This window comes from Anas platyrhynchos, chromosome 15, assembly GCF_047663525.1.
Source record: "Anas platyrhynchos isolate ZD024472 breed Pekin duck chromosome 15, IASCAAS_PekinDuck_T2T, whole genome shotgun sequence".
Classification (NCBI taxonomy): Eukaryota; Metazoa; Chordata; class Aves; order Anseriformes; family Anatidae; genus Anas; species Anas platyrhynchos.
The window spans coordinates 5,775,001-5,790,889 of record NC_092601.1 but is presented as its reverse complement, the minus strand read 5'-3'; the positions used below and the strand labels follow the sequence as shown (position 1 = coordinate 5,790,889).

At 37.2% G+C, this 15,889-nt stretch overlaps 1 protein-coding gene across 40 annotated transcripts in view; it reads right to left on the bottom strand.

Annotated features, from left to right (window-relative positions):
* Nucleotides 1–13,300: 13,300 nt before the first annotated feature.
* RBFOX1 (RNA binding fox-1 homolog 1) overlaps nucleotides 13,301–15,889 on the bottom strand; it is an 895,957-nt gene continuing 893,368 nt past the window's right edge. For 14 of the 40 annotated variants that reach the window (XM_038186803.2, XM_038186807.2, XM_038186813.2 and 11 more), the window contains one exon: nucleotides 13,309–15,889. This exon is cut by the window's right edge and continues 493 nt beyond it. The gene's annotated coding sequence lies outside the window, so the exon portion shown is untranslated. The other 26 variants (XM_038186799.2, XM_072023682.1, XM_038186801.2 and 23 more) reach the window with 7 other exon arrangements.

Genomic DNA, 15,889 nt, shown 5'->3' with positions numbered 1-15,889 from the left:
AGTGTCTTAACAACAGTGTTTCAGGCTAAAACTTCCCAAAAGGCATTTAAACATTTAAAATACCAGCTCCAAATGACTATGAATACATTTATTCATTACAAACATATTTAAAACAATGCATTTGGGCTGCATTGTGACAACTTCAGGGCTACTGTGGAAAGGCAGAGGGAAGGCATGAAGAATATTCTTTTATTTTTTCACCCCTTTGCAAGGGCAGCCAGAGCATGTCTACTCTCGGGCATGCGTGGAACTATTGCTACAATGTTCTCCTGGGAGTAGTTGTATGTACAGATTACGTTTTAGTGTTTGGCTGTGAAGATTCCCCCGAAGAAGCTAACACTGATTATGATCCTAGCTTGATAGCTTTGCTTCTTTGAACATGCCAAGTTAATTTCATGCTGAATAAGGAGAAAACTTATGCCTGTCACAGTGCTATATATCAGTCAGGGGCCAATAACAAAGGTCTTAAAACCAGGCTGACTAGGTTTGCGACATGTCTTGGCTAAAAAAAGTGAAATGCAGCTGCCTTTGTGCTTTCTACAGCACAAATGAACTTTCGTTTGAAATAGAATGGCTTTGTATTATGCTTTTCAGCGTAGGCCAAAGGCACTGTCTGGAAAGAATGGCTCTACAAGTGTGTTGGTGGGCTGCTTTTCTACACAGACATCTCCTTTCCCCAGCTCTTTCTTGAAAGATAGCTGTTGTAGTTAGTCAACATTATTACCGAAAACAAACAAACAAACAACACCAAGAATCTTTGGGGGTTTGCATAAGTCTTCTATCTGTTTGCTTCCCTCCTACCCCTCAATTCTGCTATGCTTAAATCTTTACTTGCTGTTTGATCTTCACTTAAACTCCTTTATTTTAAAGTTAGGAATTGGAAAAAGAGTCTTTAAAAGAAAAGAAAAAAATAATTAATAAAATAGAACCTCCACTGAGTTGTAAACTGTCTAAGTAAACTGCTTCTTCTGGATCAAATATAAAATAAGATATCAGAAAACTTTTCTAAGCTGTGCGGTAGGAATGCAATTGCTACTGAAAAGAGTGTAATCACAGCTGCTAAATTTTAGTAGTAATCTTTTAAACTTTAGTAATATTTCCATTAAATACATCTTAGCTACAAGTAGCTCAATGTATAAGGGGAAGGTTTTGTAAGTGCCCGTCATAAGGAAATTTTGCAAACTTTTGCAAGGTCCATCTTGAGGCATTTTCAGTTTTAAATTAAGCTTTCTGACAGACAGATGGCCAATTGTAAATGAGGGCATGGTACCAAACACTTAACAGCAAAAAAAAAAAAAAAAAAAAAAAAAAAAAAAGTCTTCTGTTATTGTTTCTATTACTTTTTAGGTCAGACTTCTTTAATTTTTATGAAAGGAAGGAGTGTCCTATGGGCATTGTACAAACTACTGGTGATTTTTCTATTTATGTGTAGATAATCAGAAGTGGCTTGAAGGGCAAAGCCCCTAAACCTCTCCCCAAGACTACCAGTTTCATCTGGCAAAAGTCTTTGTCGTTTTTTTCTCCACATTATCAACAAACTCACAGGAGAGTTGCTTTGACTTTGCAGTTGTGATTCTAGAAAAGCTTGGTTTTCAACTACCCTTAAATAATATATCCAGGATGGATTATTATACAAAATGTTTGTGAAAGTATAAACACAAAATAAATAAATAAATAATAATTTGTGCTTTGTATACGGAGGAATGAAACTTAGTTGGAGAAAGGCCTGTATTCTGTTTACTTTGAGGTCAAATATATCTTTAAAGGCTGAAAGAGAATTTCCGTATGCAAAAATTAGGAAGTACAGATTGAGTCGCCCTCATCTCCCAACTCCACAGAAGACCTGGTGAAAGATTGGCACCAGTGACTGCAGAGAAATAGAAATATTAATTCACTAATATTAGTAAATTAATTAATATTAATTTATTAATTTACTGGAATATTAATTTACCAGGACAGACTGCATTGAATTGCTATGGCTCTCTTCCATGATTCAGCAGACAAATTGTCATTGTGGCTTTATGTGTAGACAGCACAGTTATCAGAATGTAGCTAAACCTCTACAGGTATGCAGCCTGTGCCTACACATTGCCTTGCTACTCAAGTGACTATCATTAATCAGTGCTACTAGACATAACTGACAACTTGGAGTTCCTTTTTCAGGCAACCCATGGTGATATCTTAATAATCCTGAGATGGCTGCATTTGCATTATGTAGTTATTCTTTGATCATGTTAAATATCCAATACACAGCCGTTTTCCTTAAGTAATGATCCATCAGACAGAAAGCTCAGCTCGGTTCTTAGTACAGGTTGCCAGTCTAACCCCAGGGACAGTTGATGCAATTCTGGGGGAGGCTTCATTGTTACTAATAGTTACTGTAGCTTCTCAAAGCCGATTTGCCATAAAAGCTTGTGCTTTCTTCCTGTTGTGTGCCTGGGGGAGGATGGAGGAGGACAGCTGTGGATTCTCCTGCTTTGGTTGAATTTTCAACCAAAACCTAAATACCTTCAGTGATGGCAAAACCCTTTATTTGTTTGTTTGTTTGTTGTAACAACAACACTACACATTATTAGTTCTATCACTCCTTATGTCAAAGTATAGATAGCCTATGACACATGAAAAATATACATAACCTAACCAAAACCAGCTTGTTACTTGGCTCATGCTAGAATCCTGAATTCCTTCTCTCTAGTCAAAAACATTTACCTCCATAATTTTGCATAATAAATGTTTGCTTTTAGACATCCATTCTTGAATTTACAGAAAACAGGTCACCTTAGATGATCAACTGCTCCAGTCAGTGCCCTGTAAATTATGACTAACTATATAACTAAATATCAAATTTACACACTTGTCTCTTCTCTGATTAAAACACACTATTAATATTGTTGCACACTTGTACTTACATGAAAAATAATTTAAACTTTTCTCTTTTAATGCTGTCTAGTTTTCTGCAGAATGATCACAAGCACCATAGACTATATGAGTGTTCCTTTCAGCAGCCTTAAAGTTATTTAAGATTCCTTCATTCTGCTCACTCAGCAATGACTTCTGTTGCCTTGTTGCTAAGTTCCCTCAGCATACTGACATAGCTACCAATACATTTTCTCTTTTTCCTTCCCCCTTCTCTCCTCTCTCCTTCCTAAATCTTAAATGTAATGCTAGCAATGAGTAGGAAGAAAGTTATCCAGATTTCTTGGGTAACAGAATACACAGATTATCTGGCCAAAAGCATAGCATATCATCTGCTTTTGCAGTACAGCTTCTTGTCCATTGAAGAGGAAAAACAAAAGAAAGTTAGTTTAGGAGAAAAAAATATCAAAGGTGGTATCTGACCATCCTTTCACAACATTCATACACAGGCAGGAGACATTCAAAGCTACAGTAAGGCTTAGCAATTAGCGCATGGAAGAGAAAAGAAGCAATAAACAGCTAAATTTAAGAAAATAAACAGCTGTGTCCTTTACGATTCTAACAAGGTTAAGGAACCACAAAGTCTAAAAAGAACTGGCAATTTTTGTCTTATATTAAAATATATAGTCACTATTATATACAATGGTTGCTTCTCCAAAAACAATAAACAGAAGTAACTTGAAACAAAAGAAGCCTGGAAATTTTCAAGTTTTTGTTGTTGTTGTTGTTGTTGTTTGTTTGTTTTTTATGACATCTGATTTCATTAACTCAGACACCAGATGTTGCACTGGAAAATGTTATATGAATTTTTAAGTTATCACAAATAGGTGACAACAACATTTGTAAATATTCTACCATTCTAACTAATCTTCATATAATACAATTTTTAGAAAACAATGTGGTAATTGGCAAGTTAAGGTCATAATATCTCTTTGAACTAAATTTGAAAAAATTACATGCTCCTCATTCACTCATGAATCATGAACAAAATGAAATTTTAGTTTAGGAATTAAATTGGAGGGAATAAGAACTTTCAAATTTGGGAAAAAGTGCAGAAATCACAAGGTATACAAAAGCAGATCTTAAAAGCGTCTTTTGTAAGAAGACAAGGCAAGCATAGGCAAACATGTCTGCTGAAGTTGGACTGCACCTGTTTAGGTGACTTCAGTTATATACAAAACACCCTGAAAAGACCAGAAAAATCAGAATAAAATACTGCAACCAGTACTTGGGGAATTTCCAAATTTCCACTAGTCTTGACTGTAGCTTGCTGTGTGATGAAAAAGTTCTGAAGGGCTCCCTCAGGATTTAGGCAGATCAATGATAAACATTTCAGTTGACTCGGCTAGTTCTGCTGCAGCTGTAAATGCCGGTACCTAATTCCTTCTGCCCTTACGTAACAGTAAGATACCTGATTTCTGCTTCCACAAATCTCCAGTTGTCTTAAGATAATTCATTTCATGGGGGACCTGTTTCTCAGGGTGTTGCATTTATGACACACAATTTTCCTGTCTCCAACCCTATGGTAGGCTCCACACAGCTGTAAAATTCTACTTAATGGTGCCAGGAGGCAGGCTGACTGAATGAGACAGAGGTGAACAACTCAATGAGAGCACAAATTTACACATATTTCGATTAATCTGGCATTGGGCAAAAATACTTCTCTGTTGACTTCCTGTCAAAGTCACTGAGAGTAAAGCTATAAAAGAAGATTATAGAAAAAGTAGGCCATGTTTCTTTGCTTATCCTATTCATGTTGCCACTTCACATTTTCCAGAGATAAGAGACTTCAGACTGGACTGAGAAAGGATGACTGGCACAACATTTTGTGGTGATGCATGCCCTCCTCTTAATCTCAGTATACGAATTACGTCCTCTCCCCATTAGAGGACAAAGTCAGCTGAAGGCTGGGTTAAGTGAACAATTTCTATACCAGGGCCTAATGGCAGGTGACATTAAAAAAAAAAAAGGGGGAAAAAAAGGCATCCATCAAAATCCAGAGACATCCCATAAGAACTCATCTGTACAGCAGAATTTACTGGCTTTGGCAAAATGCATATTTCTCTTGATATTCTTTCAGCCAATAAAAGCTGCTTCTCAGCTTCCCAGATAAAACTATTTTTTCCTCATTTGCTTGCTTTTTTTACTTGAGATAACTTTACTTTCTAACTGTGGAGCAATGGGGCTCCAGATCTCTCTGTGATGAAACCTCAGTTATTTTATCAGCTGTATTTGTAAATTAAGAATGACTTAATATTGTTATCTCCAGGCCATCACTTTTTTTTTTTTTCAGAAAATATGAAGTTGGATTGTTGCCCATCTGTGTGAACATGAACAGTTGTGTACAAGGAGATGTGAAACAGAGGTTCTATAAGAAAAAGGCAAGGATGGCAGAAACATTCAAAGTTGCAAGTGTAACTGCTTACTTCACAAAAAAACATGGCAATTCTGCAGGTGACAAGGTCACACATAGGTGAGGGTATTGCAGCCATTCAATTTTTTCTTAAAGACTGCAGAGCTGACATTCTCACCTCTCATTTGAACATTCGACAGATTTATTATTTTTTTTAATATATAAATTAGGTGCTTCACAAACTTGAATTCCATTCTGATTCCCCTGGTAAAGCCTAAAGCCTCTGTCCGAGTAATAATTTTCTGCTTTCTGCTTTATAAACCATCTTATGAAGGGGGAAACCCCAGAAAAGTCTTTTGCTGCATGTTAATTCTTCTGCAAATGGCTTGAATTGAATATCTTAGAACTTAGAAGTTCTTGTTTTGGAGACTTAACTCCAAGGGACAGGTTTAAATTTTGGCTTAAAATGAAGATCTGCTCTGCTGCCAGTTATGAAGATACAAACAGCAGACTTCTTTCCTATAGCAAGAGTGCAAACAGAAGATAACTTTCTCTGCTCTTACTGCCTCTTCTGATTCTGATCTCACACTTCCTCAATATCTAAAACTGCAGATTGAAATTACTAGTCTGAGAAACAAGCAACTATTCCTCTACATGATCTACCTAAAAGCTGCCTTTTTTAAAATGTCAAATTTGTTCATTTAAAAGTGGTGATCAGCAACTAACATGCCATAGCCAGACTAAAGAGAGTAGAAGCTGCAAGCTACTACACTACCATCTTCTACAGAAGTTGCAAGTAATGATTCTAGGTAATTTTTTCAGTTAATGTAAAAAACTTTTAGTATAAAAATATTCAGAACTATACTGCTGTATACTTCAGAAGGGTTTGAGTTTCTCTCCTCAAGTAACTGCAAACAAACAAAAAATCACTGTTATGCTTAATTCTTGGGACTGCCTTAAGTTACAGCAAGTATAAATACACGAAACGTAAAAATCTGCACACTCAGAACATTATCTTCAATATGATATTTCATGTGGTAGTGGAAGAAAAAAGTGTGTTTATATAAGATTTTAGAATCTGGGGACGCTGAGCCAAATGCAAAACTGAGCCCACAGAGACACAGAAGATTTTGCATTTGATCCTCTATTATGGCCTTGTTACGTGAATTGCTGCAACACAAGCACAGCTCTTTACAGCTATGCATTAAATAATAATTTCTTTTGAGTATCATCTGTCTTTTTTGTCAATTGATTATACCGAAAGCTGAACTGTGGATTCATGCCAAAAAAATATGACCTGGTGAGACATTAGAAAAAGAAGATAAAAATGAAACCAAACAAAGCATGTGTAAGTTAAATCTAACCATGCCTTGCTATAATTCTGCAATAGCCTTCAGTGTATTCCAAGGCTCCTACCTGAAACTCTGAGGGAGTAAGTGGGTCTGATGTTGCTAAGCAAAAGAAATCGTGTTCAATACCCTATTGCTAGAAACTTCCTGCATTATGTCTACTTAAATATTAAAGTTGGAATAAATCCAAAAAGAACAATAAAAAGTGATATTGAAGGTCACTAAATGGCCAAGACTTTTGGACACTTATAGAGCTATTGCAGCTCAAATGAGAAAGAGACGTGCTTAAGATCTCTTGGACTAATAGGATGATTAAAAAAAAGAAAAAAAGTGGCTTCGATTCTAGGAAAAATTTGCTATCAGTGAGTTTTACTGTGAGGAACAGCCTCACAGTGCACATGTTACAGAGATCACAGTACTTTGCACTCTTTGCACTATACATAAAATGTGTAAGATCTACAGTCTCGCTCATATAGGGATATCTCACATACAGATACCAGTTCTACAATGGAAGGACATTGGGTCAGATCAGATGACCTAAAAGAATTACATAAATTTCAATGTTGACACCATTAATTAGCACAAGAAAGGAAAATAAAATGGATGTATCATATAGCTGTTATTTTTCACTAGGGTCCATTTTAATATAAACTAGTAGTAAGTTCATGGTAGTGTTACAATAAATAAATACATAAATGAATAAATAATCTGTGGATATGTCTTAGGGATTGTTTGCCAAGCAAACTATTAACTGAAGCCCAGATCATATCCCTTAGATCTGTGTTCAGAGAGGAACCCGTGTTCACATACTTCTCTCCTTCTGTGCATTAGGAGCTCTACAGATCAGTTTTTGTTACTTATGGCCTATAGCACTCTTCCATGATCTGGGTATACTTGCATGAGCTCAGTAGAGACCAGCATAAGTGAGAGAAAGATAGCTGCAAGAAAGACTGTGACAGTAGGGAGTCATACTGTTACAGTAGGGAGTCATATTGTATCAGCGACAATTCTGAAATTTAGATTCAAATATTAATATTTGGTACCTGCTATCTCTTCTCTATTGTGATTTATGGCAGAAATCTACCAATGGCAATGAGATCTGAGAAAAAGTGAAGTATCACATACTGGACTACAGGAATGGGGTTTAATGAGAATGATCCTTGATGTGTCTTTTTAATCTGTGAGACAATATGCTGATGTGTTACTGCAATCTCTTTCTACCACTGACTTCTCATTGATATGCAATAATCTCCTTTTGTTAGAATGTGACAACAACAGATTAGATTAAACTGCATCTCTCACTGTTGGTTTTGAAACTTTGCAGCCTCTCTCAAACCATCCATGCACATGCCAATGTTTAAAAATATCCTCAGTCTTTCCTAGGACTGGAATTACTCCTGAATAAATCAGGAATTACTGTTAGATGAAGACTTTTTCCCTAAATTACAGTTGTGCAACTTGTTAATACATTTTACATGAAGTATCAGAAAGGATCTTACGAAAGAGAAGGGGACCTAACATATCTATTTCCCATAGAAACCATCAGGGAAAGTTTATTAGCACATTGTGGTTGCAAATAATGAATTCAATTTAATATTTGGGATTACCTGGGGTTTAAATTGGTACTGATCTTAGTCTAATGTTTCTAATTTCAAAAAATGAAACACTTTACTATATGACTTTGCCAGCATGCAAAATGTTAATCTTGATAGATTACACCGAGCTTTATAGAGAGCACTTTTTGCTCCACTTACATTTCAGGATCTTAACTCCTCAGCATAAGGATGCTTTAGCTCTTTATACTGAGAACACCGCACATTTACTTTAATTGGATAACTGAGCTTTTTTGCTTACTGAGCTGTCTGCCTGACATTTGCAAAGCGCAGTTTTTTTTTCCCAAACATAACCTAGCTGTTCATTTTTATAATGCCTGTCATCCTGAATGTGGAATCTCATCCTTAATTAGTTGTCATATTTGTTTAGATGTTATACATCATCCCTTGGTCTGAACTGTTTGGTTTAGTGTCTTTTCATAATGTCCACTAAATGATTATTTTTGCATTCACTTATGTTTTATTTAACAGTTTTCCAATTTATTGAATTCCTGACTCGCAAGTCTTTCACTAAACAATGGAATCATTAAATTGGTTAGGCATGCAGGTTCTCAGTGCAATACATGGGCAAATCAAAGCTAGCAGAGAGCAAACTAAACCAATCCATAAGCAGTCCTGAGAAGCAGACTGGAGTGTTCTACAGTACCATACATACAGTGAGATCAGTTTGAGCTCAGGTTTTCAGCTCTAAATCTCTTTTGGAATCAGAACCCTACCACAAGTCAACCTGTCTCATGTGAAACAGAAAGAATACTTTCTTGTCATATGACCCCTCTTAAGAAAGCAATGGGGTCGTATAAGCATGTTTTCACTCTGATGTGGAAGGGGAATGGAATCCAGGGCAGAGCCCAGACCAACAGATTACTGAAAAAGTGTTTCTCAGTGACTAGCTCTTTATGTGAAATGGAAGATCTTCAACAGAGCTGAGAACAACTTTATCCAATATGCATATGGCAGCTACATATAGAAAAAAAAATTAAAAAAATAAAAAATTTCAAATTACTGTATTAAGATGAGCCAAGACAAGAGTTTAGAACCGCCTCCCACATATATTTGTGAGTGCTTTAAACACAGCTTCACCTCCCTTTCCACCCAAACTCTCTTTTTTAATACTGCAAACCACGTAAGATGAGATCACTAACCTTGAGTAACCTGATAGGACATAAAGCAGGAATTCGAAAAGCTTGACAATATCTACTACTGAGAGAGAAACAACAGCTGAAGAGGAGCTCCTGGCCCTGAATGTTGCCTGGAATAGTGAAACATCTTCTCTTTGAAAATGGGTAACCCACTTTTGATTGCTGTTCACTGTAACAACAGTACTGTTGTTGTATAACGGGTGTTATATCCTAGACAACTAAAGCTAGTGGTGAATTGTTCAGATAATCACATCACTGCTTCAATTACACTGACATCCTTTGTGTGGATATAGGCAACATACCCACATGCTTAAAGACAAACCAGCATGAAACTAAAAACTTGCGTTTCCAAATATAAATATAAGAGCTCTTGGATCCAGCAGGAGTTTTAGCATTTTTCTTCACCATGTTAAACTTAGTCTCACTCATTAAGAGAACAGGCTTGATTTCAAGCTAATGATAAACCAACAAATACTACCTAGGCTTTTCCTGATCCTAGTCTGTTCCTTGTGCTTTTTATGAAGTGCTACAAGACAATTCTTGGTATGCAGAGCACTAGGTTAATGCTGGAGAATCATTAAAAACAAATTCCCCTTCATACCAAACCCAAACAACTCCACTGCTGTATGAATAGATTTAGATATTGTAAGAACTCAAATTCCAGTCTGGAAAGACTCAGGCTAAAACTCATGTTATAGTGAGAGATTAAGCTTATGGCCTTTAACAACAACTGAAGAGTTGCAATAAGCTTTTATAATACTGGTAACAAGACTGGTTTTGATGACAGGGAGGCTGAGGGAGCTGGGCTTGTTCAGCCTGGAGAAGAGGAGGCTCAGGGGCGACCTTATTGCTCTCTACAGGTACCTTAAAGGAGGCTGTAGCAAGGTGGGGGTTGGTCTGTTCTCCCACGTGCCTGGTGACAGGATGAGGGGGAATGGGTTAAAGTTACATCAGGGGACGTTTAGGTTGAACATTAGGAAGAACTTCTTTACTGAAAGGGTTGTTAGGCATTGGAATGGGCTGCCCAGGGAAGTGGTTGAGTGCGTGTGTCGATCTGCTCGAGGGTAGGAAGGCTCTGCAGGAGGATCTGGATAGGCTGCACCGATGGGCTGAGGCCAACTGCATGAAGTTCAACAAGGCCAAGTGCCGGGTCCTGCACCTGGGGTGCAATAACCCCAAGCAGAGCTACAGGCTGGGAGATGAGTGGTTGGAAAGCTGCCAGACAGAGAAGGACCTGGGAGTGATGGTTGATAGTCGGCTGAATATGAGCCTGCAGTGTGCTCAGGTGGCCAAGAAGACCAACAGCATCCTTGCTTGCATAAGAAACAGTGTGGCCAGCAGGGCTAGGGAAGTGATTGTCCCCCTGTACTGGGCTCTGGTGAGGCCGCACCTCGAGTACTGTGTTCAGTTTTGGGCCCCTCGCTACAAGAAGGACATCGAGGTGCTTGAGCGAGTCCAGAGAAGGCCGATGAAGCTGGTGAGGGGCCTGGAGAACAAGTCCTACGAGGAGCGGCTGAGGGAGCTGGGCTTGTTCAGCCTGGAGAAGAGGAGGCTCAGGGGTGACCTTATTGCTCTCTACAGGCTACCTCAAAGGAGGCTGTAGCAAGGTGGGGGTTGGCCTGTTCTCCCATGTGCCTGGTGACAGGACGAGGGGGAATGGGCTACAGTTGTGCCAGGGGAGTTTTAGGTTGGATGTTAGGAAGAACTTCTTTACTGAGAGGGTTGTTAGACATTGGAACAGGCTGCCCAGGGAAGTGGTGGAGTCACCATCCCTGGAAGTCTTTAAAAGACGTTTAGATGTAGAGCTTAGGGATATGGTTTAGTGGGGACTGTTAGCGTTACGTCAGAGGTTGCACTCAATGATCTTGAGATCTCTTCCAACCTAGATATTCTGTGATTCTGTGATCCCTGGAGGTTTTTAAAAAACATTTAGATGTAGAGCTTAGATATGTTTTAGTGGTTTAGTGGAGGGCTTGTTAATGTTAGGTCAGAGGTTGGACTAGATGATCTTGGATGTCTCTTCCAATCTAGACAATTCTGTGATTCTGTGACACTTTCATAAATTCTTCAAAGACATCCCTAAATCATTGTCTTCTTTCTGATTTCACCTCCCATTCAAATCTTGCCTTCAAACTTCAAACTGAAATTTATTTTTTTTTTCTCACGCCTTTCTGCCTATCAAAATGCTACTTCAGTTCTGCTTGAATAAATGCTTTTCACAGCCTTTTATTCCTCTTGCATCTGTACTGTAAAACTGTAAATAAATAAATAAAAATGTGGAAATAGGAACATGCCAAAGTGGCAACAAATCATTTGAGGTAAGAAACCGTAACATAACACAACAGCAGTTCAAACTGTAGACAAATAATATTTCCAAAGAGTTAAAGAAAACTCTATTTTAGTTCACAAATCAAAGACAAATATAAAGCTAATAAACAATGTGCATGCACTTAAAGACAATCAAGGACAGAGTAGTGCAGGACATGGTAGAGAGGGGTGATTCTGAGGTTTCCTAAAATATTAAATTTGATTTTTGCTGTATGATCTGCTACAGCAAAAGTTGTGTTAGAATTTTAACTAATTGAGAAAAATATCCTAAAGCATTGACTGCATTTTCCTTTTCCTTTTTTTTTTTTTTTTATTGTTTTTGTTTTGGTTATACATGATGCTTTGCTTATCCTTTAGCCAGCTGCTCAATAAATATAATTTTTTATTAGTTTACCACATGTTGGCTCTTTGGTCAAGAAAGGAAAAATTATGCATCAAATCATGAATAATGATACTGGACAACAGGTAGATGAATCCAATCACATGCATTCTATGGTGTTTCAGGTACTCTTTGTATGTGTGTCCCACTGATGCTTATCTATCCACATGCTTCTCACCCTTCTTCAGTACAAATCTTACTCAGTATTACTGCCTTTGTCATTTTGTCCAACCACCAAAGGAAACACTGTCAATATAGCATTTGTGTATGGTGTGTCAATATAGCATTTGTGTATGGTGTGTAGGAGAGTATACTCAAACATATAGTGCTCGTACTTCGTATAAAGCTATAAAGTAAGCAGAAGATAGCATCTCCCCACCTGGCACACAGCAGGGTTTCTTTACTTTCCCAGAAGAATCAAAACACTTTCCAGAGAAGAACTTGCTAGTAAATTGCAAAGCATTCAATATTTAATGCCTTATCTTTATGTCTTCTCTACCCCTGTTTATTTATAATGCAACAGGAACCCAAGTAGAAGAGATACACTTCTATTGGCATGCATGTGACATGATTAATGGCACATTAAATACATCAGTTTCATCATGACCGGTTGAGCCGACAGGTACGCCTAGACCTACAAGTATGTAGCTGTCATTCCTATGGCTTGAACTATAAACCTGGGAGCGACAAGGAGCCTTCCAGAACTGCAGAAATACCACTGTCAGTTTAAGATCAGCAGAATTACCCTTCCTTCCTCTCCTATTCACAGAAGTGAACAGAAATAGAAGCTATGAAAAAGACAGCTAATGAGAAGGCTAGCTACCATCCATCACCAGAGAGAAGTGGTGCAGAGCCCTGGGAAGAGCAGCAATCACACACTTACCAGTCACCAGCCCTCCCTAGTGTTGGTGCTCCCTGATCAGCACTTGCCTGAGCAGCTACAGCCACGTTTCATCTTAGAGGTCAGATGCAGGTCAGTGGTATTTTTATGATCCTCTTAGATGAAATGGCCTGTTTAAATGAAGTCAGTTTATAAGACACTTTTATTTCCCTACAAGCAAACAACAAAAAAACAATCCTTCTTCACATATCATGCACTGTTGCCTGAAAAAAAAAAAAAAAAAAAAATTAATACTGGATAAAATTTCCCTTTTTGGGGAGCAAACATGCAACCCAGTCCCTGTGCTGAATTGCATCACTCTGTCTCTGACTGAAAAGAAGCAGCAGCAGAGCTCAAGCCAGCTGATAAGGTTATTGCCCCCCAGCCCCAACACACACACACCCACATACATACCCATATAGCTGTGTGTGCACCCAGGCACTCTCAGCCGCTTTTGCTCCCTGCCCCAGTCTGGCCGTGCCCAGCTGTTGGTCCCTGAGCAGGAGGCCAGGCACACAGGGCATGCACAAACCTCATCGGGCTCCTCTGCTTGCTCTGCCAAGCTCCCACCAACACTTTCAGGCAGTAAAAAAAGGCTGTGAACCTTGTCAATAGTGCATCTGGTTACAAGTACACTGTGAACAGTATCGATGGTGCCACTGCGGGTAGCTCTTCAATCAAAACAGTAAAAGGGAAAAGCAAAATGACTTTGAACACCAACATATTTTTACCTTTTCAGACTAAGCTTTTATTTTGATATTACAAACCATTTTTTTTTATTATTATTATTATTTTTTTTTTATTCACAAATCACGGCTGTGATATAAACACTAATTTCTAAGACAGATATACACATTTTCTGGGTTTGTAGGTTTCTGTATTCTTTTTTATCTGTTTAGAAGTCACTATATTCCACATATGGTAGTAATATCTTTTTTTCATAAGTCATATTTTCAGTAGTTATTTATATAAGTGAAAACATTCCCATTATATATTGTAAAAAAAATTTCAAATGTTTTTCTAACATAACTATTTTAGACATACATTTTCAAATGACTACTAGGAGTACTGTAGGACCTTTATAAACAAAATAGTTGCTAATATGGGCTGCACCCTCAAACTTTCAGGATTATTTTAATAGTCTAAAATGCCATACAATCATGTGAAGAGTGGGAGTTGTAAAGCCATTTCATGAAAATTAAAATTGCAAATAATTTCTGTTATTCTCCACATTAGACATTTTGTGTGTGCAATTCCAGAAACAATGCATCATCAACACTTGAATTGGAAACCTAACACCTCGTAAACATTTTAAAGGTGCTTTATCTTGCTGTTTAAATTAAATATACTTTTTTTTTCTTTTTTTTTTTTTTAATTGGAGGTTTGTCTCAAATATCTTAGATAAGAAATGTGGGGATTGAACTCTTAATAAATTTCAGTTCAATCCCTCAGTAGTATAAATATATGTTACTACCCCATTTTTCATTTATTAATATAGTCTCTTTCTCTCTGTTTTAATTTTAAAGATAATTTATTTTTTCATTCTTAGATATAAATGCTACAGAAACTTTGTTTTCAAATCTTGTGAAACTTTATTGATGGTTATTGTTCAACTGATCATATTGCATGCACATACGATGACAAAGAGAAAGCCTGATCACAAACACTTTTTTTAAAAGCAGAGTTGTTATAGCAAGTTGGCAGGTTCACAGCGGTGAGTTGATAATTTACTAAAGTGCTTGCCGGTAGGCATGCACATTACACATGAGGATATAACTATCTGCAGCAAAACTGTTGCAAGACAGTTTTCTGCTTTATTTATTTAAATACAAAAACAAGAAGACCCGTGACAAACACCCCAACTTAGGTTAACTTGTAAACAGGACAACATGGAAAGAGTCCAAACATATGCACAGACAAACTGCAATTTTTCAACTATGCTTGAAACTGCCACCCTGGCATTTGCTCAGCTGCACGTGCCAGAGACCCAGACAAGCAGCCTTCTCTGTTCAGTGCACAGTCAGAAGAAGGTCCCTCTTTTGTCCCAGTTGAAAAGTTGTCTTGGGCCCAATATTTAGCAAAATGGCCTTGGTTTGAAAATTAAATAGGGGCAAGTTGTCATGCCTTGAAAAATTGCAGATTGCTTACACGACACAGTCATGTTTCAAAAAGTACCAAGCTGATGAAAATACCATGATTATCTCTACTCAATGATTGCAATACTTGTAAAATGCTTATATAAATCTGAATATGATTATCATATAATTCCATAAAAATGATACGTCTGTCTCTAACAGTTGGTCTACTAGGCTAAATCTAAAGCATCATAGGCTGTGTATTTCTAGAACTTAACAACTCCACTGCACAGATGTAAATTTTATACATTTTTTTAACTGGTACAAAGAATTTAAGTTTTTATTACTTTCTTTTTTTTTTTTGGAAAAAAAAGAAAAAAATAGAAACAGTGCTTTTATCACTTTTTTATTATTTTTTTTTCTTCTTTTTTTTTTTTTTTTTTTTTTTTCCCTCCCATAATATAAAAGTCAGCAATGATATCAATAATTTATTTTACTGGAAGAAATATAAAAAGAATGCTTGTTAATGATCTAACTAGCAATTTTTGCCTAAATAACTAGTTATGGTTAAATAGCTGAATACTGCCTGTGGAATGCTTTAAAAGGGTGCCTTTGGACAGCTCTTAATCTGATTTTATGTACAAGTGTCAAGAGAAGCACCCCTAATAAGAACATAACCTTTGGCTTTGAACAAACAGTGAATAATTTAAGACAGCTGATACATGATAGTTGGTGCAGTGGGGCCCCTTTTTGCTTCATTAATTAATATTTTAGCTAAACCCCATTCCCATGTCCCAAATTTCCCCCCTCCCTCCCTCTCATAAACTAAAATAAATGTAGATGCAGAAAAAAATGAC